Source organism: Arachis duranensis, chromosome 6, assembly GCF_000817695.3.
Source record: "Arachis duranensis cultivar V14167 chromosome 6, aradu.V14167.gnm2.J7QH, whole genome shotgun sequence".
Classification (NCBI taxonomy): domain Eukaryota; kingdom Viridiplantae; phylum Streptophyta; class Magnoliopsida; order Fabales; family Fabaceae; genus Arachis; species Arachis duranensis.
The window spans coordinates 22,695,355-22,720,459 of NC_029777.3; positions in this window are offsets into that span (position 1 = coordinate 22,695,355).

Consider the following 25,105-nt stretch of genomic DNA (forward strand, 5'->3'; position numbering starts at 1 on the left):
TAATTTTTATTTATTTATAGAAAACTCATGATTTGAGATGCCCCACAAGATCCATTTATGATATATTCCACAACATGAGCAATAACAAGAAAGCTATTGTCAAAAAATTGAAATTTACTGCTATGACACATATCCCAACCTTGAATGTGTTGTATAAGCTCCTGAAAGAATCGGCATATTCATTTGATTTGTATAATAGCACACTACACATGCGATACGGTGCAATGGAGATCACCCCTGAAAAAAATAGAAGATGTCCTTGGCTTGAATGCATTTGGTAAATATTTTATTTTGTAATCTATTCTGTAAATCAAATTTCGGTATTTTTTACATTATTTCTGTGTTATTGAAATATTTTTGCTGCTGTTGTAGGGGAATGCTATCCAAACAAAATTAAAAATAGAGAAATTAATAAGGAGCATAAGAAAGTTATTGAAACCTTCAAAGGATGTACTTTGTCACAGTTGACAAAGTCTTTGATTGGCATGAGTGTTGATAGGTTAGAAAATCAACTGAAATTTAAGAGGACATTCATCCTCTTCATTCGGAAGTGCTTCTTGTTGCCGACATTCATCCTCTTTGGTTCATATGCCACTAATTCTTCATATGGACACAGAAGTTGTGTTTTTATTCAATGCTTGAGGTGTTGTGATAAGATGATTTTTGTGCATTATAGGTTCAAAGAACAAGAAGAAACATTGGATGCACCAAACCTTGTTCAGGAAGCAAGAATAGAAAAAGAAACCTAATTGCAGGAAATGATGAGTGGCACAATTGTTGATATCGATGATGATCCTAAAGAACAAATGATTGTTCTTCGAAAACAAACTCATTCTCAATCTGAACCACTAGACATGTGAGTTCTTCAATTTAGTTTAGTTTTGCAATCATTGAGTTAATAGTTTGCACCAAAATTTGTTAATGTTTACTGCATATTAATTTTTTCATTGTTTGCCATCATTAGAGTGCCACTACAAGCAATTACTCCTTTAACAGAAACTTCTGCCATTAGCCTTCCACATACTAAACAATAATCTATTGCGCAATCTCTAACCAAAGAATCTCTACCACAAGAACCTCTTAAAGTGTAAGTTTTAGTTAAATTCCTTATTGTTGTATAATTCTTTTTTGGTGCTTTCTTTTATAATTCTTTTTGTGTAATCCTACAGTCCTACACAACCTAAACAACCTGCTACAAAGTCTTCCACAGAGGAATATACGGAAGAACAATCTTAATAACCTCAACAAGAATCTTATGAGAAAGCTCTCCAAAAGAAAACTCAGCATGTAGCTCCTCCTAATGTGTAAGTTCTACTCAATAATTTTTTTTTAATATTTTCTATGTAAGTCCTTATTGTAGGTTTACATCAAGGATATAGAAAGTCATAGATTGTATAATATAAATTGTTAACAATATCTCTTCAATATTATTTTGAATTGTGTATACAGTTTTGAATTAGCAAACATATACTTTAATTTGTATCTTTGTAAATATTCAATCTAAACTTTTCATAAAATTTCTTTGCAAGATTAAAATTCTATGAACCTGACTGTAATGTATTAAAATCCTATTAATCTGAATGAATCTAAGTTCACAAAATTGCAAAAAAAAAAGATAAAAATTTCTATAATACACCGAATTACTAACTGAAAACACCAAAATTATTCAAATAAACACAAAAAAGTGCTTACAATTTTTTATGTGTCATCATCATGCAACTACCGGCTCAAGACTTGAAAGTTGGAATAATGATGGTTGTTAATGCTAGATTGAAAGATGACTTTGGTGAACCGTCATTTAGCTTTGGCTTTAGTCAATCAAGTGGTGAAGCTACAGTTACCCAAGAGGATGAACCACCTGCAGCTAAAATGGGAAAATATCAAGACAGCCCAGTGTTAGTGGAAGAGTTGGAAAACTTAGTTGAGGTAATGGATATTGGGATTGTAGTTGCATTGAAATATGCCAAGGAGGAAAGTCTCCCACGAGAAAAGGTGCAACCTAGTCTTAGCTTCTTGAGATGTTCAAAACTCCAGTAAAGGAAATATCAGAGAAACTTAAGGAAAAATACTATCATTGGGCCACATATATCAAGACTTACAAAGATGACACCAGTAATGAGTGGAAAACTATATTCAAGCTAGATCATGAATGTCAATTGGAGGGAACTAGAATGCACTTCACATCTTTTAAAGAAGAATCATATATAGAAAATTTAGTAATCCTAGATTAATATTAATGATTTTCTTATGAGTTGTTGTGCCATATATCTAATAAGTTTGGATTTTTTTTTCGTAGGTGGCCTCTGTAATGTGTCTAATTTTGAACAGGAGAAAATATAAAAGATTTGAAGAACTTATATACTATGTCCCACCTGATATTGTGGTAAGCTTTACTACCATTGAAGGTGCATTTTGAAAATATACTGTGTGCTAAAATTGGTTCTTTCGGTGTTATTCAAATATTGTAGATAACATGTTGGCCAAACATAGAGGTATACATTGATACAAAAACTAACAAGCCCTTCCACATTAATGAATATAAGGAGTACCTGCTGTTTTTGGACAAGAAAAAGCTTACATCCTATCCATTTGTAAGTTTTCATTTCTAAAGCTTCTTAAATAGTTCTTTCATTAGGTGCAATTTTTGGACAAAAATATTATTCTCTCTAGCCAAACTTCAGATATTTGTCCCAGTTTGTTATGCAAATCATTGGTGACTTTGGATTGCAGATGTTCAAAGGCAAAAATTTCATCTCCTTGGCCTATATCATAAAACATCTCCTTCTGATGTAAGAACACAAATTAATAAATTTGTTATAAGTTGTTTATGTAATACATATTTGTTGTATAAATTCTCTCATTAAATAAATTCGATGTACTTCAGTTTGAAATAAGGTGCACTAGTACTTATTTGTGTGACGTTATCATTTATTCATTTCAGTTTAAAATATAGAGCTTCTTATATTTGACTTTTTTTTGGTTTTTAGGGCTTGATGATTTCACAAATGAAGGTGTTTGCCAGAGAAAAATCTTTGATAGACAAGGATAATGGCGTCAAAGCACCATACATTAATATCAATGGACAACGAACAAGGTATCAATATTTCTATTTAATAAATTTTACTGTATTTTTTGTTACTGTCCTATTTTAATGAGTTATATCATTTTTTTTACATGGGATTGTGCAATATATGTGATGAAATAGATGGAGATAATTGATTAAAAAAGATCAAAAGAGAAAAATATGCATGAAAAAATTGGAAATAGGCAACTGTTGTTAAAAATAGATAACTCTCTATTACTAAATTAACAGAGTTCAATAAATAAATTTCTTTAAACTCTAGGAGCAAGTTGATTGTTTCAGACTCAAATATGCTTCACTCATTCTCTTTATAAAATAAATCAACTGAGAGGTAAAGTCATTAAAGAATTTAAAGTCATCAGACTCTCCAAGCCATCTACTGCATTAACAAGTTCTTATTATGCATTTACATTAGGGGATATAGAAAGTCAATAGATTGTATAATGTAAACTATGAACAATATCTCTTCAATATTGTTTTGAATTGTGTGTACAGTTTTGAATTAACAAATACATATTTTGTATCTTTGTAAATATTTAATCTAAGCTTTTCATAAAATTTCTTTGGAAGATTAAACGTCTATAAGCCTATGTGTACTATATTGAAATTCTATTAATCTGAATGAATATAGGTTTTACAAAATTGTAGAAAAAAATGCAAAATTTATATAATACACTGAATTGCTAACCGAAAACACCGAAATTATTCAAATAAATAGCGAGAAAATGCTTACAATTTTTTATGTAAAATTTCATCAGGAGATATATAAACTGTGTACATTGAATTTCTACATTACTTAACTATTGAATTGTCCGCGCCTATATTTAAAACAAACAAATTCCTTGAAAAAATTGAAGAAACTAATTTCAAAACAAACAGTAACATGGTAAATGGAACAAAACAAGAAAATATAAAAAGTAAACTTCCTTTCCATTAAAAAAATAAAAATATTAATAGATTGCACCAAAACTGTATTGCAAAACATCGAAATTCCTTTAGATAAACACCGATAATCTATCTTATTCTCTTGAATCTTTAAACTGATAATTCCTTATTTGTCAATGATAATGGTTGGAATTTGATTGCACCACTGATCCACCATCTAAAAGGTTCAACTGCAAAAAGTAAATCATATATTAGCACATGAAATTTCCCTATTTAAAGCACATTAATTTTACCTTATTTGGAGCCTTTTTTTCCTTTTTCTTTGAAGCATTTGCAATCTATTTTTCCGTAATTGATTCCAATCTATTTTTGGGATGTCCTCTTATTCTTAGATGTGGAGGGAGCTCATTAATATTTTCCAAGGAAGTATCTTCGCGAGATAACGAATATTTTTCTTTGCTTTTGGCTTTATATTCTTGCATCTCAGCCATCGCATTATTATAAACGCAGTGTAGAATCACAGTCAACTCCTCAGATTCTGATTCAAATTCACAAACATTTTGTGACCAAAATACCAAATCATCAAATCTTCTACTTCTTGGCTCCAATACAAGCTCGTCGTGGCTACTCTTAATATGTGTGTGCCTTTTCTTTATGTTCTTACTCCATCGTTCTAATATATATCTTGGTGCCACTTTATTTACTCGCTCAAAGCTTAATACGCTCAGAGAACAACGACACAATATCCCTCTTGACTCGAATAATAAACACCGGCATTTAACTTCACCTGATATTCCGTCATATGTAACTACAAACTTCTTGAATGTTGAGTTAGTAACCTATTCTACAACTTCATATACCGTAAATCCTAGAGCAAACTACGTTGATTTTGTGATCCGATTCACCTTTCCTCTAAATTGTGCTTGGACTTTTTTGAACTTCTCGTGAGTATACACATGCTAAAATTGAGCTTCTATTGATGATTTTGTTATACACGGTATGACAGTATGAAAATCTATAGCATCTGATTCACTCTCTCTCTCTCTCTCTGCGCTCTACTTTCTAGGCAATTATCATACTATTTGACAAATTGGATAAGTGAGCTATTGCGTATAATAAACTTGTTAAAAAAATATGCATAATCTCACTTCTTTGTGTACTTCTCATCCCGGCCCAGAAGTGGTGATAAAGATAAATCGGGATCCATAAATGACGATCTTCAAAAAACTCTGAAAAAATGAGAAAATAACTAAATTAGAACCAAATGCACTAAAATTCATATAGATTAGCACCTCTAATACACAAGCAAAACACATAAATATCTAGACACTAAAAGTAACAACATCAGTTAATCCTAATAAAGACATCATTACCTGAAAGCCACTTATTGTCGCCAATACCATACTTCATCAGAAAATCATTCCAATTCCTATCAAATGCTTCTTTTGTAAAAGAGTTCCAAACAACATGACTCATCTCGTGTTTAATTTCTTTGTGTCGCTTGTAGCCATTTAATTTTTATGAAACCTTTTTCACAATATTCCAAATACATCACTTGTGAATTGTTGTGGGCGTACAAGCCTCAATAGCCCTTTGCATCGATGCACATTGATCGGTAATAATGTCCTTTGGAGCATTTTCTCCCATGCAACGAAGCTAAAATTCAAATAACCATTAGAATGATTGAATATTTTCATTTTTCATCAAAGCACATCCCAAAAGTATTGAATGACCGTGGTGATTCACACCAACAAAGGAACCAAAAACCAAATTATAATTGAAAACAACAACACAGAAACAAATTATGTATACATCGAAAAAAGATATCATAAACACCAAAAGTAGTTTGAAAAAACACATAAACCAGAACAGCAAATTACCTATTTGTATTGTAACTGGTGTCGAATGAAATAACATCTCCAAAATATTGACACGCAATACTGCTTCTTGCGTCAGCCCAAAAAGCAATCTTAATTGAGTGATCAACCTCAACTTCAAACTCGAAAAAGAAATTTTGATTCTTCTATTTCATTCTTAATAAGTATTTTCTAAATTCTTTTGCATCCTCTAGTTTGAAACATTACACACTTCTCCGATAATATAATTTCTCACATCCTTTTCAATAAAACTTAATTCACGATGACCCTCTACTGTTGCGAGAAATAATTGATATCATTACACGAAAAATACCGAGTACCGTCAGAATTACCGTTAGAAAAATGAAAAAAATTTGACGGTAAGTTAATCCTTGACGGAAGGAATCTGATAATATAAACCTTGCCGGTAACTAGTTACTGTTGGATTTTTCGTCCGACGGTAATTACCGTCAGATTCTGCGATAGATTACTTGTCCAAAAAATCATTTAGTTGCTGGAGAATTTTTTCGAAGGTAACGTTGATTCTACAATATCCTATTTTTTGAACTATTATCATCGGATTATGCCCTCGGTAAATCTGACGATAATGTCAATTTTTAAAAAATTGTAACGCAATTTTCTTATTTTTTCCTTTTTAATTTTAATTTTTTATTTAAATTTATTTTTCATAAAATTAGTGGTTAAACTATAAATAATAGAAACCAATTATGTAATATTAAATATCAAATGTTTAAATAAATTAAAAGTTAAATTAAATAAATCAAATACAATGAAGTAGTAAAACAAAGCCCTAATCACTAAAGATCCTGGTAGTAGTAGTCGCCGTCATTCCCGTCGTCCTTCTGAGGCAGCAGAGAAGGCAGTGATGTTTGTCTTCCACCAACAGCACCGCTACCATCAGCACCGCCACTGCCATTGGTGCACATTTGAGCCTGGTACACCGTCATCCGCTGCTCCATCTGCTGAAGCCACTCCGGCTGCTCCCTCCACTCCAGTCTGAGGTCATTCATGTTCATCATACTTGTGAGGATCCTCTGATACCTCTCTTGAGTCTCGGTCAGCTCCTAAACCTGTTCGTGAAGGCTTCGAGTGAGCTGCTATACTTGCAGCCTAAAATCAATGCCTTCGTTAGAATCGACAGCTCGACTGGTGGCAGAGACAGACCATGGCCTCAATTGCGGAGGTACGGAGGCTACTGATGAAGAATGACCCCATCCTGTATACGCGGTTCTTGTACAGCGCGGAGGTGATTTTGTGCCAAATCGCATCAGGATCGACGACTGAAGCAACAGAGCCACTTACGTCCTTCCCACTTTGCTGAGATTGCTGAGTTGCAGCCTTCAATCTCTGCGTGTATGACTCTTGTGTAACACATGTTATTATGATTTGGATGACAACTATATATTTAATTGAAAATTTTATATCAGAAGATTAGATGTTTACTCACATAATGATCCACGAACCGCTGATCAGCAAATCTCTCCTTGTTCTTCTTCAAATTGTGGGTGTACTTAAAGGCTCTACCAATGTCGCATCTTGATCCAACGACTTTGACTACACATGTTGCATTGACGTAATATATTAGGATGCCTACTAATGATATGTCAAAGAGTTTAACTAAATTAATAACAAAATTAGAGAAGCTACATACCAGTCTGGCCTTAGTCTTCATGAAGCCCGCTGAGTTGCCGATATATTTGGACGGCCTGGCTGATGTCCTGTTAGCTCTGTTTGTGCCAATGCCTGAACCCTTCATCAGTTTTCCAGTGAACATACGAAGCCTTCTTGATTTTCAGTCGGAGCCATGTAGTGAGGTGGTCACGCTTCTCACGTACATCCTCTATCATCTTTTGTAGCTGCCTACCCATTTGATGGTCGTATATCTTCCTAATGAGGGCATCGTGTTCCTTGTTCCCATATAAAGAGAAGCTGCACAAAGAAACTTTATAATTAGTTAATCAAAATATATCGTATTAAACAAAATAGAAGATATAAATTAGCTAATAGGGTTTGACTATATTAATTGTTTACCACCCGCTTCTGAAACCATCGCTCTTTGGCCTCAGAGGGGATCTTCTTGTAGCTCGGCCATGGATGGTCATCCATCAACTTGATGACGTTGGTCATCTCCTGAGTACATGTGTTATTGTTTGGTACAAACCTATCAACAATTCACAAACAAGCCAATATGGTAATATAAATTAAAATTTTAGAAGCAAAGAACCATATATATAGAGATTTTTTCAAAAATTTTGACAAAGTTTCATCGATTTGTCAACAATCAATAAACAACAACCAATAATCCAAAAGCAACATCCATAAATCCACTAAATCCACTAAAACCAGAATCAATAATCAGGATATATCAAACACTCTCAGCATATAAAAAACTTAAAGTAGTACTTACGTCGTTCCGCATCAAGCCAGATCGTCAACCGTACGATGTGAAGTGGTAAAGGGGCATCAATTGGATGGCTTCTATGAGAGGATTCCGGTGTCGTGATTTCCGTTGCTGGAGGCGGCATTGTTGAGACGGTGGGCTACTGAGTGGATGGAGGCAGCAGCGTCACGGTAGATGCAGGGTCGTAGTTGGGCTTGGCACCATGATGAATGGTTGTTCCGATGCATCCGCAACCTGTGACGTCACCGGAGTAGTTGGATTAGAGGGAGAGGATCCAGAATTCCTAGGGGTACCAGCAGAACCCCTCCTTCTACCACGACCATGACCAATAGGCTGATCCGCAATACCTCTACCTATCGTCATGTCTGCAAGAGCATACCAATTAAAAATGTGCTAAATATATTTACAACATCATTCAAAATTCTTAATAAAAATAAACTACGTTAAACTTAGTTAAAGAAATACATTATCCGTTGAAGTCAAATAAAATAAAAGAGGTAAGTATACATTCCAACCTCACAAATATTTAGCAATATATATTACTACATGTATAATTTTGTCCGTATGCAAATAAAAAGTCATCAATAAGTAATTTAAAATGATCTCATATTTGATTTTTTTTTAATTTCTATCATTTTTACTCTTAAAACATATTGAAAATTAATGTGACTTATTATCGTAGTCTTTAATCAAAACCAAACAAAGAGAACAAATCAACAATAATCAGAAATTCAAACAACAAATCAACCTTATAAATTATAATAACTAACTCAGAACAAATCAACAATAATCAAAACATGTTTTAATTAGAATAAAAAATTGGCATTTCATCAAACAAATAGAGGACATAATCAATAAACATGCAAAATTGGGAAAATGATGAAAGCTATGAACTACAAATGATCAAAATCAATAAAAGCAACTCTAACAAACATGTAATAATCATCAAACATCAAATTAATCAACTAGAAATCCAAAATTGCAAAACTATATATATATTGACAAAGAAAATTAAAATATAAGAAAGTGTCGAACAAGTAGTATAATAAAAGAGAAATTAAAGAAATACTTACAATAGGAATAGCTAGAATCAAAGATCGAAATTGGAAACTTGCAAAATTGTGGATAAACCCTAACTAAACCCTAAGCAAAATGTAGAGAAAACCTAAGCTAAACTACCCTAAAACTACTCCTAAAATGTATTCTATGAAGTATGATGTGGAATGCTATATGGTTGCTTGCCCCTTCATATATGCTCCAAAGCCATCAAAAATGGGCCAAAAAGCCTCTCTAAACGCGAGCCACATGACTTTTTAATGAAGAAACGCGTAGGGACTTGTGCGTACGCACACTTTGCTGAATTTTCACTTGTGTATACTCACAGAGGGTTGTGCGCACGCACGCATGCTAATTTCCTTCTTGTGCGTACGCACGTATGGTTGTGTGTATGCACACATGGCTATGTGCTTCTCCTTTGTTTTCTTCATGCTTTCTCCCTATTGCATGCTTCTCCTCCACTCTCATCAAGCCATTCCAACCTATTGCACCTGAAATCACTCATAAAAACCATCAAGATATCAAATGGAATGAAAGTGGAATAAAATTGATCAAATTAAGCACAAAATAGAATGTTTTCACAACTAAGCATAATTTAGAGAGAAAACACAAAAGCATGCTACGTAGGTGAATAAATGTGGGATTATATGATGAAATCCACTCAAATCAGACCAAAATATATCGTCAAATAGGGATTCATCAAATTGAAACTAAACAAGTTCCGTATCCTAAGTTTAGAATTTTAGAAAATCATAAGTTTAAAACAAGTTCAGTACCCTAAGTTCAGAACTAATAAGGAACAGAAACCATAACAAGTTCTAATTAAAATTGAAACTAAACAAGTTTAGAATTTTAGAAAATTCTAAGTTCAAAACAAGTTTAGTACCCTAAGTTTAGAACTAAATAAGGAATAGAAATCAGAATATGTTCTAATTAAAATTGAAACTAAACAAGTTTAGTACCCTAAGTTCAAAATTTAGAAAATTCTAAGTTCAAAACAACTTCAGTACCCTAAGTTCAGAACTAAATGTCAAATCCGGCTAATTAATAAAATAATTAACTAATAACTTAATTATGAGCCAAAGAAATTAAAAAATTAAATTTTATATTTTAGAAAAGTAAAAATATTTAGAATGCATATTAAAACACTAATTTTAAAGATTTTAGCCCAAAACTGGATCAACAGGCCGAACCGGTTGAATCGAACCCGTATTAGGCCAAAGGCCCAATATATAAATAAGGAACTCAACCTTTTCTTCCCCTAACACACCTGAAACACGCTGTATTTTGGGAGAAGTAAGACAAGAACCTTAACCCCATTTCCCTATCCACGCGATTGTCTCATCGATCTCTTTAAATCCATCTAAAAAAAGTGATAAGAAATTCGAATATCTCACCCAGTTTTCCTCCCTTCATTTTTGTGATTTTGGTTCATGGGTATTGAGAATTTCGTTGTTTTGATGGTTTAGAGTCAAACTAGCTTGGGGTAATCACTGGGTTTCATCTAATTGCTCAATGGATAAGGTAATAAATCACTAAACCCTTGTGAATTATTGATTTAGTGAAACCTAGTATTGATTTTTGGTGAATTGTATAAAATTAGATTGAATTTCATGTTGATTTGGACAAAATTCTGGTGGTTGAAGCTTGTTGAGTTGATTTGAAGACTTGAAAGCTTGTGGACAAGAGGTTTTGTGGTGTTTTATGTCTTAGAAAGGAATCGGACAAGGACTGGTTTTGCGTAAAAACCTAGGCTAGTTACCACAAGATAGGCTTGACTATTTTGAATGGTTGGATTTGATGGAACTAATGTGTGTGTGTGTGTGTGTGTGTGTATACATATATGATGAGTTGATGAGGAAAAGTTAATGATTTAGGTGATTAAATGATTGATAAATAGGAGACTAATATTTGAGGATATATGTGAATGTTTGGGATTGGTTTTGGTTGTTGTTTGACTGGCATTTTATTGAGAATTTTGGAAAACTAGAGGATTTGAGCTTTTGGTAAAAACTTAATTTTGACCAACTTTGACAGGCCATAACTTGGCTTCCGGAGCCCCAAATCTTTTGAAACTTATTTTGAATAATAATTGGTTCCAGGAAGTTTATAACAATTGAAGAACAGACTAAAAATAATTTTTAACAAAAAAATTATGTGCGTTTGAAGTTTTGTGTGAAAAATTGATTTTTCTAAACTTAACAGCTTTTTGGCAAAAGTGATATGGCTGGATACGCGACAATGTCACACGACGCGATTAGTAGGCTCTTCCACACACTCGTGTACGCAGACAAGGGCTGGGTATGCGACTTTGTCATTTCTACACCCATGCGTATGTGACATGTATCATGCGTACGTGGACCCTTTCTCTGGCCACAATTCTCATGTACGCGGATGATGAGTCCATATTTGATGCTAACTTTTGGCTTGAATTGGATGGATTTCATCACATAAACTCACACTTATTCACCAAAATAGCATATTTTTGTGTTTTATTCTTAAATTGAACCTAAATGTGAAAATATGTATTTTTGTGCTTAAATTGAGTAATTTAATTCTATTTTTATTCCATTTGATGCCATGATGTATTTTTGTGAGTAATTTTAGGTCAATTAAGCAAGAATGGGTTGGTAGAAGTGGAAGGAAGCATTCAAAAAGGGAGAACACGTGAAGAAAACAAAGGAGAAGCACACAGTCAAGTACAGAAATCAACAACTGTGCCTACGCACAACCTCTGTGCGTACGCACAGGTGAAAAATCAGCAAGTGTGCGTATGCACAAGTTCCAGCGCGTGACTTCATTAATGAAGTACATGGCTCACAAATTTGGGGCTCTCTTGGCCCAATTTTTGGATTTGGTGAAGCCTTTTGGAGTGCTGTATCAATGGGAAATGAACACATATCAGGAGAGCTCACTTTGACATAGAAAAACACATAATTAGGAGTAGGAGTAGAGTAGTGTAGAAAATGCTCTCTTAGGGTTTTAATTAGGGTTCATTGTAGCATTTTATAGTTTCAAGTTTGATCTTGGATTTTGCTCATCACTTTTGTAAGTACTCTTTAATTACATCATATTTACTCTTATTTTCTTATGGTTCAAGTTACTTTGTTAATATATGTAATTTTGATTTCTTGAAGTTTTGGTTGATGAATTTAGTGTTTTACAGTTTGTATTTGCTTGATTGCATGTTTATTGTTGATATTATGAATAGTTTGGCTATATTTTTCATTTTTCTTTGTAATTTCTTATGTTTTGCTTTTATGCCCACCAAGTGTTTGTGAAAATGCCACTTGGTAATTTTGAGTAGATTTTCACACCTTAGCTTGAGAAATGAGTTCCTAGGATACTAGAGTCATAATATCCAACATTTAGTTATAATTCTTGGGTAGTTATTTGGCTCTTGTTTTCATTGACGCTAACTTTTTACCAAGTTAATTGGTAAGTTAGCTAGGACTTATGGATTAATGTCAATTATGCTTGCTTGACTTACTCCTCGATGTTAGGAGTTAACGAAGTGAGGTTGACTTATCATAGTTGCCATAGTTGTGGTTATGACGATGATAGGATTCCTTAATTCTCATTCCCAAGTCAAGGCTTTTTTATGCATTTGTAGCATCTTCACTAAGTTTTGATCTTGCTTTCTTTTAACTTGCATTAATATCCTTTTTTTATCATTTCTTAGTTCTTTTATTCCTTAGTTCTTTTCATCTTTCATTCCTATACTTTAAACCCCCCTTTTTCCTCACAACCAAGAGTGTGACATCTTAATTGCGTTGTTCGAGGAAGACAACCTGAGGTTTAATTACTCTCGGTTATTTTTATTTGAAATTAAACTTTGATGGTGGGAGTTGGTTGCCGGTTTGGTCTATACTTACAATGGAAGTTATTTTAAGTGGAAAAAAATCCAAACCGGTGCAATTCTCATCACATCAAGTTTTTGGCGCCGTTGCTGGAGAATGCAATTGGTGTGATATTTTTGGTTGTTGTAAATATGTCAATATGTAAATAGCTTACTTTTTGGTTATTTGATTATTTTTGTTAATATTTAGGTGTTTGTTTTTCTCGTTTATTGATGTCTTTTACCTTTATTTCCTACTTTTTCTATGAGTTATCACCCTTGTTACTTGGAGTTTGGTTGTGATCATATTGTAGGGTATAATGACTTCAACTTGGGATTGCATCATGGAGTGGGAGAATCAATTGAGAGAGGAACCATATGCATATGAGCAACCCTCATGGCAACCACCTCTCCCATGCTACAACGAGCCAAACTCTCCTCAATGTGCATACCAAACCCAAAGATATGAACGGTACCCTTACATAACTCTTAACCACCAAACCTTCAAGCACCACACCATCCACCCCCATGGAATTCTAATGTTTATTCATCCTGCCACCAACCATATGAACTATCACCTCCTTGCACACCACCTTAATACCCTCATCCACATAACACACATTCCAACTATACAACCTTTCTCCCAACCATTGAACCTTATTTTTCACCAAAATATGAAGTTCTCCAACTCTTGCCCCAAGAACAACAAGACCTTCAAGCTTTTCTCCAAGAGCAAGGAGAATTTCGGAATAAGTAAGGGAATTCATGGCTATCATAACCGAAGTGGTGAACCGCTTAGCCCTACTACGCTCAAGCAATCAAGACATTCCCCTTGAGGAATGTGGAGGATCAACTAAGGAGTGTAGTGTGGAGGAGAACATGGAATCTCAAGTGAAAGAAGTGGAGCTAAGGCTTGAGTCACAAGAGGAGGAAGGTAAAATAATTGAACCGGAAGAGGTGAATAGAGAATTGAAAAAATTTGATCAAGAAGTATATTCTATCATCCATGATTTTTTGTCCACCTTGGTCAATCCCTCAATGATCTTGAGGAATCCTTCTCCGTTGAGTTTGAGAGAGATATAAGAGTAGACCTCACACAACCTCCTAAGTTTGGATTGAATGATACTAGAGAAAACTTAGAGGAGGTTGGTGAGGAAGGGCTAGAAAACGGTGGTGAAGAAGAGGTAGACACCCAAGAAGTGGAAGCTTTCATGCAAGAGTTTAATAGGATGACTCCAACCCAAGGTCAAATTGAGTGGGTAACAATATCCTCAATGAGCTTCATCGGCCCACATCAATTTGCTATCTTAGAGACGGATCACCAACTTAAGGTGCTTCTTGGAGTGTTAAATGGTAAAGCAATGGGTATTGGTTGCCAAAGGAATTCAATGTATAAGTAGTGGAAGGTCCAATTAGGAGGATCCCAAGGTATAATTGGGTGCTTCAAAGGTAATTTGAGAGGTTGTCTATCCAAGAGCAAGAGCAAGATTCAACAAGAGGATGACTGGAAAACTGGAATTTGGGATCCCGAAGGAGCTTTGAAGGGCAAACATAGGTGGCGACTCAAGGATGAGTGGAAGCATAAGCCACCATGACACAAGCTTCACTCAAAAAGTCCAACATAAGGACTTTAAACCAAAGTGTTAGGTGGGAGACACCCCACCATGGTAATATCCTTCCAACCTTTCTCTTCATTTAGCTTTTGCTTATTGAATTTTGTCTCTTTTGTCAGCTTAGTTTGATTGAATTCTAAGCCTAATTTTGTTGCATTTTGGTGTTTACTAGGTAATCTTAGTGGAATAATATGCTTTTGGGTTTTAATATGTTTTGGGGCTTGAAAAAAACTGTTTTGAAAATTATGTTGGTGCCTTAGAGGCATTAAAATTTTTGCAGAAACAGGACAGTGTGCGTATGGACACACCTGTGCCCACGCACACCTCACCCAGATTTTGACTTCTGTGTGTACGCACAGCCCACCCCTTCTGTTGGGAGCATTCGCACATGCTTGTGTGCGCGGACCCCAAATTTTTTTACCCTTGTGCGTACGAACACCATCATGTTCGTACGCGACACATGACACTTTTTCCAAAAAAAAAACATCGCTTTTCGTGTGTATGCACACTATTTAACACCCTTCCTGTTGGGGGTGCCCGCACATCATTGTGCATGTGGACATCTTTTTTATTCCCTATGTGTGCATACGCACACTACCTTATGCGTACGCACAAGTCACGTTCTGAACGTGAATCAGGAAGAAAACACCATCGTGCCTTACTCACCCTAACCCTTTCTTCTTTGTTGCTTCTCCACCTACCACCACCTATCCCCTCTTCCGGCGACCCCATTGCCACCGGCGCTGCTGCCACCGCGCCGCCACATCCCCTCTTCTTTCTTCTTCTTCTTCTCTCTTTACTCTCCTTTGTTTTGTTTATTTTCTTGGTTAATTTTTATTTTCTTTATTTAACTTTGATAATCTAGCTTATGTTTTGGTTAATTAGTTGTTGTTGATTTGCAAGTGTTTAATTTCTGATTTATGGGTTGTTGATGCTTGAATTTTGGTTTTAAATTGTTAAATTTATGCTCACATATGCATGACCTCTGTTTTGCTAAAAAGTGCAATTTTTAAGCTTTCAACCATTCTTCTAGCTTTTCAAATCTCTATAAACCCTGTTTTAGGTCTGATAGCTAGTGTTAGGTTACAGAAGAAGAGCAAACCCATTGAGGGAGTTAGTTGATATTGAGAATGAGTTACATAGTGAATAACTGAACTAACGATGCATGGATAATATTGTATGAGATGTGAATAAGGAAGATGATGATAGTGATGAATTGTGATGATGATATTGATGATATGAAAGATTCACCTGGCATATGAATTTAAATTTATCTGAGACACAAGTTTCCCTGGGTAGATGCCATGGCTTGCCACCATTTACTCCAAGATGAGACTCAATACTCTGTTGACCCTCCATCGCAAGATGTGATCAGGCACTTTAACTCCCCAGATTTCTCCAATGAGATGATAAATGAATGGTTATATATGTGTGTGTGTGTGTGTGCGCGCGCGTGCATAGACTCTTGGGGATGTGCGCACATAGGAACTGTCCAGGATTCACTACTGGACATGTCTGGTTTGGTTGGATAATCGACAGGGAAGACTCATCGGCCATAGGGCAGCATGCATCATATGTACTTTGTTTGAGCATGCATAAGTTTTGGTTTGCATAATTGCTTAACTAATTAACTGCTATCTGATCTATTTACTATAACTGCTATCTATACCTACGCTTTCCTTATCTATTTTGCTTGTGTTTATTTCTGAGAGATCCCTCTGGCGGGTGGAGGAGGCGCTGAGGGTTGTTTTACCTAGAGTTTGGAGGATTGCTGAGAAAAAAAAAACGAGGAGTTAGATTAGAACCCTTAGATATAATCACCATATTTTTGGTTTAGTGAAAACTTTAGGATACGAATGTGGGTTGTTGGAGTTTTGGAATGTCTCTAACTTTTCGGGACATTATTTATTATCTATATGGACACCTTTACCATACTGAGAGTCCCCGGTTTTCATACTATACATATATTGTTATTTTTCAAATGCAGGACGTGAGGCACCTCACTGAGCGTACTGAAGACTCTTGGGATGCGAAGATCTACTTTTGAAGATTTTGTATTTTGTATTTTCTATATGTATATAAGTAGTATTCTCCATCTTGTACAAAACTTATATTTTTTCCCTTTTAGAAATTGAATTCGGAGAAATATAATTTATAATTTTGTCTTTTGGATATAGTTTGGGTTATATATATGTATATCTATACTTTAGCCAGCCTTTGCTTCGCAGGTCAAGTTAAGAACTTGCTACTTGTATCTTTTTGGAACTCCATGTATATATGTACATTATCTTTACTATATGTCGTTATCTATCCCTTTTACGCTTAACCATTTCAAGTGCGACGCGATTTCTGTTTGTCTTGTTTGACCTTTTCTCCAAGGTTCCTAGTTAAAATTCTTTTCATATATGCTTATGTATGCATTTTGCTTTTACAGGTCGTAATACCTCACCACCTCTAATTTACAAACTTAAGCATAAAGTCTGTGTGGTAGGGTATTATACTAAATAAGAAACATAAATCAAAACATGTTCTAACTAAAATTGAAACTAAACAAGTTCAGTACCATAAGATCATAATTTTAGAAAACCTTAATTACAAAACAAGTTCAGTACCTAAGTTCAGAACTTAATAAGAAACACAAACTAGAACAACTTCTGATTAAAATTAAAACTAAACAAGTTCAGTACCTTAAGTTCAGAATTTCAGAAAATCCTAAGTTCAAAACAAGTTCAATGCCTTAAGTTTAGAACTAAATAAGGAAAAAAAACAGAACATGTTCTAACTAAAATTGCAACTAAACAACTTCAGTACCCTAAGTTTGGAATTTTAGAAAATCCTAAGTTCAAAACAGTTCAGCATCCTAAGTTTCCAACTAAACAATCAACAATAATTAGAAGTCTCAAAATAGCAAATAAACCTTATAGATTATATCAACAAATCAGAATTTCAGATAATCCTAAGTTCAGAAGCATTACCTGAAGAAGAACACCAGAGTTGAGAAGAAGAAGCGGCGTAGATGGCGGCAGAAGCAACGGCGTTGATGGTGCCAGAAACAGCGGCGTTGGCAGCGATGGCAATAGCTCATTCAGAATCTGACAATTACAACACTGACGGCGAAAACGACGAAGAGTGGCTCCTGGATAGGAAGGGGCTACCGGGAATATGAGAGGGTAAATGGAGAGTGGGAGGGGAGAGGGTTAGAGAGAGAGAGAGAGACAATTTCGAATAAGGGGGAAGAGAGTTCGTACTTCAAATTTGCAGTACAGTTACCGTCAACTTTAGCATCGGAAAAATCCAATGTTAATGTATTCCGGGTTGTCAAAATGAAGCATTTTACTAAGTGGGTTTGCCATTAGATTTTTTTACCGGTAAATCTGACCCTAGAGGATGCGCCAATTTTTTTTGTTTTTCTACCAATTATTACCAGCAGCTTTACCGTCAGAATCGTAAATCCACCGGAAATATTTTGATCTGACAAATTTGACGCCTAATGTAAAACCCTAAAATTAATTAATAATTGGATAATAAATTAATTATTATTTAAGAAAATTAGAAAATTAAATTTGATAATTCAAAAAAGGATAAATAATTACAATATGAATTTTGCCACTAATTTCAAAGGTTTTAGCCTAAAATTAGACCAAACGGGCCAAACCAGTTGAACCAGACCTAAATTGGGCCCAAGGCCTAACTAATATAATTCCCATCAGCCACTCTTCTTCCCCATTCTTCATGAAACCCGTTGAGAAGAGAGATTGACACCAAAAAAACCTAAACCCCGCACTTCCAACTTCAATTCCCCATAATTTTCAATTCGAAGCTTCAATTGACGAGCCGTTAGCGGCCACGCGTTCATCTCAGAATTCTCTACAAAACCATCAAAACAATTTGGTAAGGAATTTGAGATTTCATGCCCAGGTCTTCCTCTCTTCAGTTCGTGATTTTGAGGTTTTTGATATTGAGAGATTTTGTGATTTTGATGGTTTAGGAGTACTCTAGCGGTGGATAATTGTCGGGTTACAACCCAATTTTGAGTAGATAACGTAAGAAATCACTTAACCTTCTATGAATCATTAATTAGCAAATTCTATGTTAATTATAGTAAATTTGGATTTGTATTAGATTGAATTGGGTTATTTCGAGTTAAATTGGTGGATACTGAAAGCTTGAAATTGAATTCTAGGAGCTAAAAATTCAATTGGTGAGGAGTTGGAGCTTTAGAGCTTGAAGAACGATGGATAATTGAGGTGTTCCGAGCTTAGGGAGGAATCGCCAAGGTATGATTTTAATTTCTTGTAGTTAATATTTAATGTCACGTGAAAACGTAGGCTAGTCGACCGTATGATAAGTTGAACTATGTGAACTTTTTAAGGTTTAGTGATTTTATGGATACATTGAGTTTAATTATGTTAATGTGTGTGATAATTGATGATTGTGGTGATTAATGGGGATTGATGTATGACTACGAGTTGTGCTGTGAATTATTAATGAATTATGTTGTTTTTGGCTATTAATTGTTGGGTGGAAATTAATAAAATTGAGTATTGGAATGTTGTGGAAGGGATAAAATGGATATGGGATTTCTTTGAGTTTATTTTTGTTGTTTGAGATGTGAAACTTTGGTTGGAAATTGAGAATTTGGAAAATAGAGGTTTTGAACTCTTTTGGTAAAAATAGATTTTTAATGAACTTTGGCAAATCATAACTTGAGCCTCGGATTTTGGATTTGAATGAAATTTATTTCAAATTAAGATACTTCCAAGAGCTTTAAAATGGTTTAAAGTTTGTAAAAATTAAAGTTTTATAGAGGAAGTTATGAAATTCGAAAGTTAGGTGTAAAAAACTGTTTTTTTATAACTTAGCAGCTTTTGAGGAAAAAAGGGTAGTTGTGTACGCAGAACCTTTGTTTTGGCTAAAAATGGTATTTTTGAATGTGCAATCAAACCTCTAGCTTTTCAAAACTCTTTTACACTTGTTTAAGGTCCGTTAGTGAGCCTTTAAGGCTTAGAATGAGGATGTGTATGTTAAATAAGTTGAGGAGATATTTGGAAGGGTTTTTGCGAAGTGTTAGCTGAATTAAAGTGGCGTTTGTAACATTGAATGAGAGGATATTGATGAGGATGATGGAAGTAATGATGACTTGTAATTAAATGAGATATATATAACCGGGTAAGAGGCGATGGCGTTGTCCACTTGTTCCGGGTAAGAGATGAGAAAGAAAACGATTGAAAATGATTATGAAGACAATGATTATGAATGTGAAATGTGAATGTATATTCTGTTCCGTTATTGTTGTATTATTTTCTCTCTATTTATAAAGTGTGTCGGACACTATATCCCAAGAGTGTGGGAGCACTTTACCCTAGTAAGTGTGTCAGACACTATATCCCAAGAGCATGACGGGCGTTATATCCCAAGAGTGTGGGAACACTTTATCCCGGAAAATACAACTGACACTATATCCCATGAGTGTGACTGGCACTCCCAAGAGTGTGATGGACACTATATCCCAAGAGTGTGGAGCATGTCTGAGAAACGATATCCAAGTTAGCTACTGGGTGTGTCGAGTTCTGAAAAAGTAACCAAAACGTGAGCTCACGACTAGTAAGACATGTATACATCATGTGTATTTGTATGTTTTGCTTGAGTGTGTATTGTTTTGGTTTGCTTAACCCATTTATCTATGCTTATCTACTACTTACTTTACTTGCTGTAACTTCTATCTATATCTGTTCTTTCATTATCTGTTTTATTTGTTTTTGCTACTGAGAGGTCCCTCATTTGGCGGAGGTGTGACGAGGGTAGTTCCACCGGTGTTTTGGAAGGTTGGAGGAAGCAAAAGTAAAGTGTTGAGTTAGGATTAGATTTAGAACTTGAGAACCTTAGACAGATACCAAATTTCTAGTTTAGTTATTCCTTTAAGTTTAAATCTAAGTGTCAGAGTTCTTAGAATGTCTCTGGCTTTTTCGGGACCTTTTATATTAACTATGCAGGCACCTTTACCATGCTGAGAATTCCCGGTTATCATTCCATACATGTATTGTTGTTTTCAGATGTAAGTCGAAAGACACTGTGTTGAACATTCTGGAGACTCTTAGAAGCAAAGAACTTATTTGGGCCTTAGTATTTGTATTTTGTTTATGTATATATATCTGCATAGATTCTCCTTGTATATTTTATGTTTTGTCCCTCTTAGAGGTTGATATGGAGAAACAGGTGTTTATTCTCTAGCTCGGGTCATATTTTTGGGTTATATATTTATATATTTGTATACTTTGGCCGGCCTTAGCTTTGTCGGTTGAGGTCGGAGCTTGTTATCTATAATTTGGAACTCTGATCCATATGTATATGTTTTTAACCTTCCTTTCGATTTTACTTATCCATTTACGCTTATCTTTCGTGAGTGATGCGATTTCTATTTCATTTTGATTAACTTCTCTTTCAAGGCTCCTAGTTACAATTTTCTTCAATTATATTATATACGTATTTTTACTTTTAGAGGTCGTAGCGCCTCGCCACCTCTAATTTACATCCTAAGCGTAAAGTTCTATGTGGTTAAGTGTTACATTATGGTATCAGAGCAGTTCGTTCTCAAAGAGTCTGGGAATGGACTAACTATGCTTCTGAGAATACTCTGGGTATGTGTACTTGCTATTTAGGATGTTTGCCTGACATGTATAGCATAAATGTTCATGAGCATACTTTTGGAGATTTGAAGCACTAAACTTGAAATATTAAGACTAATCATATTAATATCAATTGTTTGCTATGGACAATACCAAGAGGGCATCTCGTGGGTGCGAGTGATGTGATACCGCCATGGAAATTGCTGCTGCTGTGTAAGCTACAGCTGAAGGCATGGAACAAACAAGCTATGAACCGTGATGGAGGCGTAAATGGACCTGGCGGCGATCGACATTTTTTAGTGCAAAAGTTTCTGTTAGGGGGGTAGGATGTAAAACCCTGAAATTAATTAATAATTGGTTAATAAATTAATTATTATTTAAAAATATTAGGAAATTAAATTTGATAATTTAGAAAAATAGAAATAATTAAAATATGAATTTTTCCACTAATTTAAAAGGTTTTGGCCCAAAATTAGAAAAAACATTTTGAACCGGTTAAACCGGACCTAAACCGAACCCAAAGCCCAACCAATATAATGCTCATCAGCCATTCTTCTTCCCCATTCTTCATGAAACCCGTTGATAAGAGAGATTGACGCCAAAAAAACTTAAACCCCCCACTTCTGATTTCAATTTCCCATAATGTTCAATTCGGAGCTCCGATTGACAAGCTGTCAGAAGTCACACGTTCGTCTTGAAATTCTCTACAAAACATACCTAACAATTTGATGAGGAATCTAAGATTTCATGTCCAGTTCTTCCCCTCTTTAGTTTATGATTCTGAGATTTTGATATTGAGAAACTTTGTGATTTTGATGGTTTAGAGGACTCTAGCGATGGATAATTATTGGGTTTCACTCCAATTTTGAGTGGATAAGGTAAAAAACTACTTAACCCTCTATGAATCATTAATTAGCAAATTCTATGTTAATTATAGTGAATTTGGATTTGTATTAGATTGAATTGGGTGATTTGGAGTTAAATTGGTGGATATTGGAAGCTTGAAATTGAATCATGGGAGCTAAAAATTCAATTGGTGAGGAGTTGGAGCTTTAGAGCTTGAGGAACGGTGGATAATTGAGGTGTTCTGGCCTTAGGAAGGAATCGACCAAGATATGGTTTTGGTTTCTCGTAGTTAATGTTTAATGTCACGTAAAAACATAGGCTAATTGATCATAGGATAAGTTGAACTATATAAAATTTTTAAGGTTTAGTGATTTGGTGGATATGTTGAGTTTAATAATGTTAATATTTGTGATAATTGATTATTGTGGTGATTAATGGGGATTGATGAATGATTACGAGTTGTGCTATAATTTATTGATGAATTGTGTTGTTGTTGGCTATTAATTGTTGGGTGAAAATTGATAAAATTGAGTATTGGAATGTTGTGAAAGGAATAAAATAGGTATGTGATTGCTTTGAGTATATTTGATATTGTTTGAGGTGTGAAACTTTGGTTGGAAATTGAGAATTTGGAAAAATAGAGGTTTTGAACTCTTTTGGTAAAAATAGATTTTTAACGAATTTTGGCAGATCATAATTTGAGGCTCGGATTTTGGATTTGAATGAAATTCATTTCAAATTAAAGATACTTCCAAAAGCTTTAAAACGGTTTAAAGTTTTTAAAAATTGGAGTTTTGCGGAGGAAGTTATGAACTTTGGAAGTTAGGTGTAGAAAACTAATTTCTTATGACTTTGCAGCTTTTGAGGAAAAAGGGGTGGTTGCGTACACAAAACCTTTGTTTTGGCTGAAAATGTTATTTTTGAATGTGTAACCAAATCTCTAACTTTTCAAACCTCTTTTATACTTTTTTAAGGTCCGTTAGTGAGCAAGTGAGCCTTTAAGCCTTAGAATGATGATGTGTATGTTAAATAAGTTGAGGAGATATTTGGAAGGGATTTTGCAAAGTGTTACCTGAATTAAAGAGGCGCTGGTAACATTGAAAGAAAGGATATTGATAAGGATGATGGAAGTAATGATGATTTATAATTAATGAGATATATGTGACCGGGTAAGAGGCAGTGGCATTGTCCATTCGCTCCGGGTAGTGGTTTGAGATACCGAGTAAGATGCAGTGGTGTTGTCCACTTGCTCCAGGTAAGAGATGAGAAAGAAGAATGATTGAAAGTGATTATGTAGACAATGATTATGAATGTGAAGTGTGAATGTATATTCTGTTCTATTATTATTGCATTATTTTTCTCTCTGTTTGTAAAGTGTATTGGGCACTATACCCCAAGAGTTTGGCGGGCACTATATCCGAAAAGTGTGGGAGCATTTTACCCTGGAAAGTGTGTTGGGCACTATATCTCATGAGTCTAACAGACACTATATCCCAAGAGCGTGGTAAGCACTATATTCCAAGAGTGTGGGAACATTTTATCCCGGGAAATGGAGCGGAAACTATATCCCATTAGTGTGGCGAACACTATACTAAGAGTGTGATGGGCACTATATCCCAGGAGTGTGGAGCATGTCAGAGAGACGATGTCCGGATTAGCTACCGGGTGTGTTTGGTTCTGGCAAAGTAACTGACACGTGATCTCATGACTAGTAGGACAAGCATACATCATGTGCATTTGTATGTTTTGTTTGAGTGTTCATTGTTTTAGTTTGCTTAACTTTATTATCTTTGCTTATCTGCTACTTGCTTTACTTGCTCTAATTGCTATCTATATCTGTGCTTTCCTTGTCTGCTTTGTTTGTTTTTTCAATTGAGAGATCCCTCGTTTGGCGGAGGTGTGACAAGGGTAGTTCCACCAGTATTTCGGAGGGTTGGAGGAAGCAAAAGTGAAGTGCTGAGTTAGGATTAGATTCAGAACTTGAGAACCTTAGACAGATATCAAATTTCTGCTTTAGTTATTCCTTTAAGTTTAAATCTAAGTGTCAGAGTTCTTGGAATGCCTCTGGCTTTCCTGGGGCCTTTTATATTAACTATGCAAGCACCTTTACCATACTGAGAATCTCCGGTTCTCATTCCATACATGTGTTGTTGTTTTCAGATGCAAGTCGAGAGACACCTCGTTGAGCATTCCAGAGACTCTTGGAAGCGAAGAACTATTTTGGGGCCTAGTATTTGTATATTTTATGTTTTGTCCTTCTTAGAGGTTGATTTGGAGAAACAGGTGTTTATTATGTAGTTCGATTCATATTTTTGGGTTATATATTTTTATATTTGTATACTCTGGCTGGCCTTTAGGTCGAAGTCGGAGCTTGTTATCTGTAATTTGAAATTCTGATCCATATGTATATGTTTTTAAGCCTTTCTTTCGATCTTGCTTATCCATCTACGCTTATCTTTCGTAAGTAATGCAATTTCTGTTTCGTTTTAATTAACTTCTCTTTCAAGGCTCCTAGTTATAATTTTCTTCAATTATATTATATACGTATTTTTACTTTTAGAGGTCGTAGCGCCTCGCCACCTCTGATTTATGTCCTAGACATAAAACTCTGTGTGGTAGAGTGTTACACCTAACCTGTTGATAAATCTGCCAGTAAAGCCGCGACTACTCTGTATTGCTAAATATGATGGTAAATTTGATGGCTACTCTGCGTTAGCAACTTAGTTAAATTTAATGAGTTAAATAACTTGAATGTAAAAATTTATTACAAATATTAATGATTGGTTGTGTTCTTCGGTTCTAAATTTCTAATGTCATAATGAATGGCAACAATAATGGCCAACCAATTTTAGGTTTTTTAATTTATTTAAATAAAAAATCT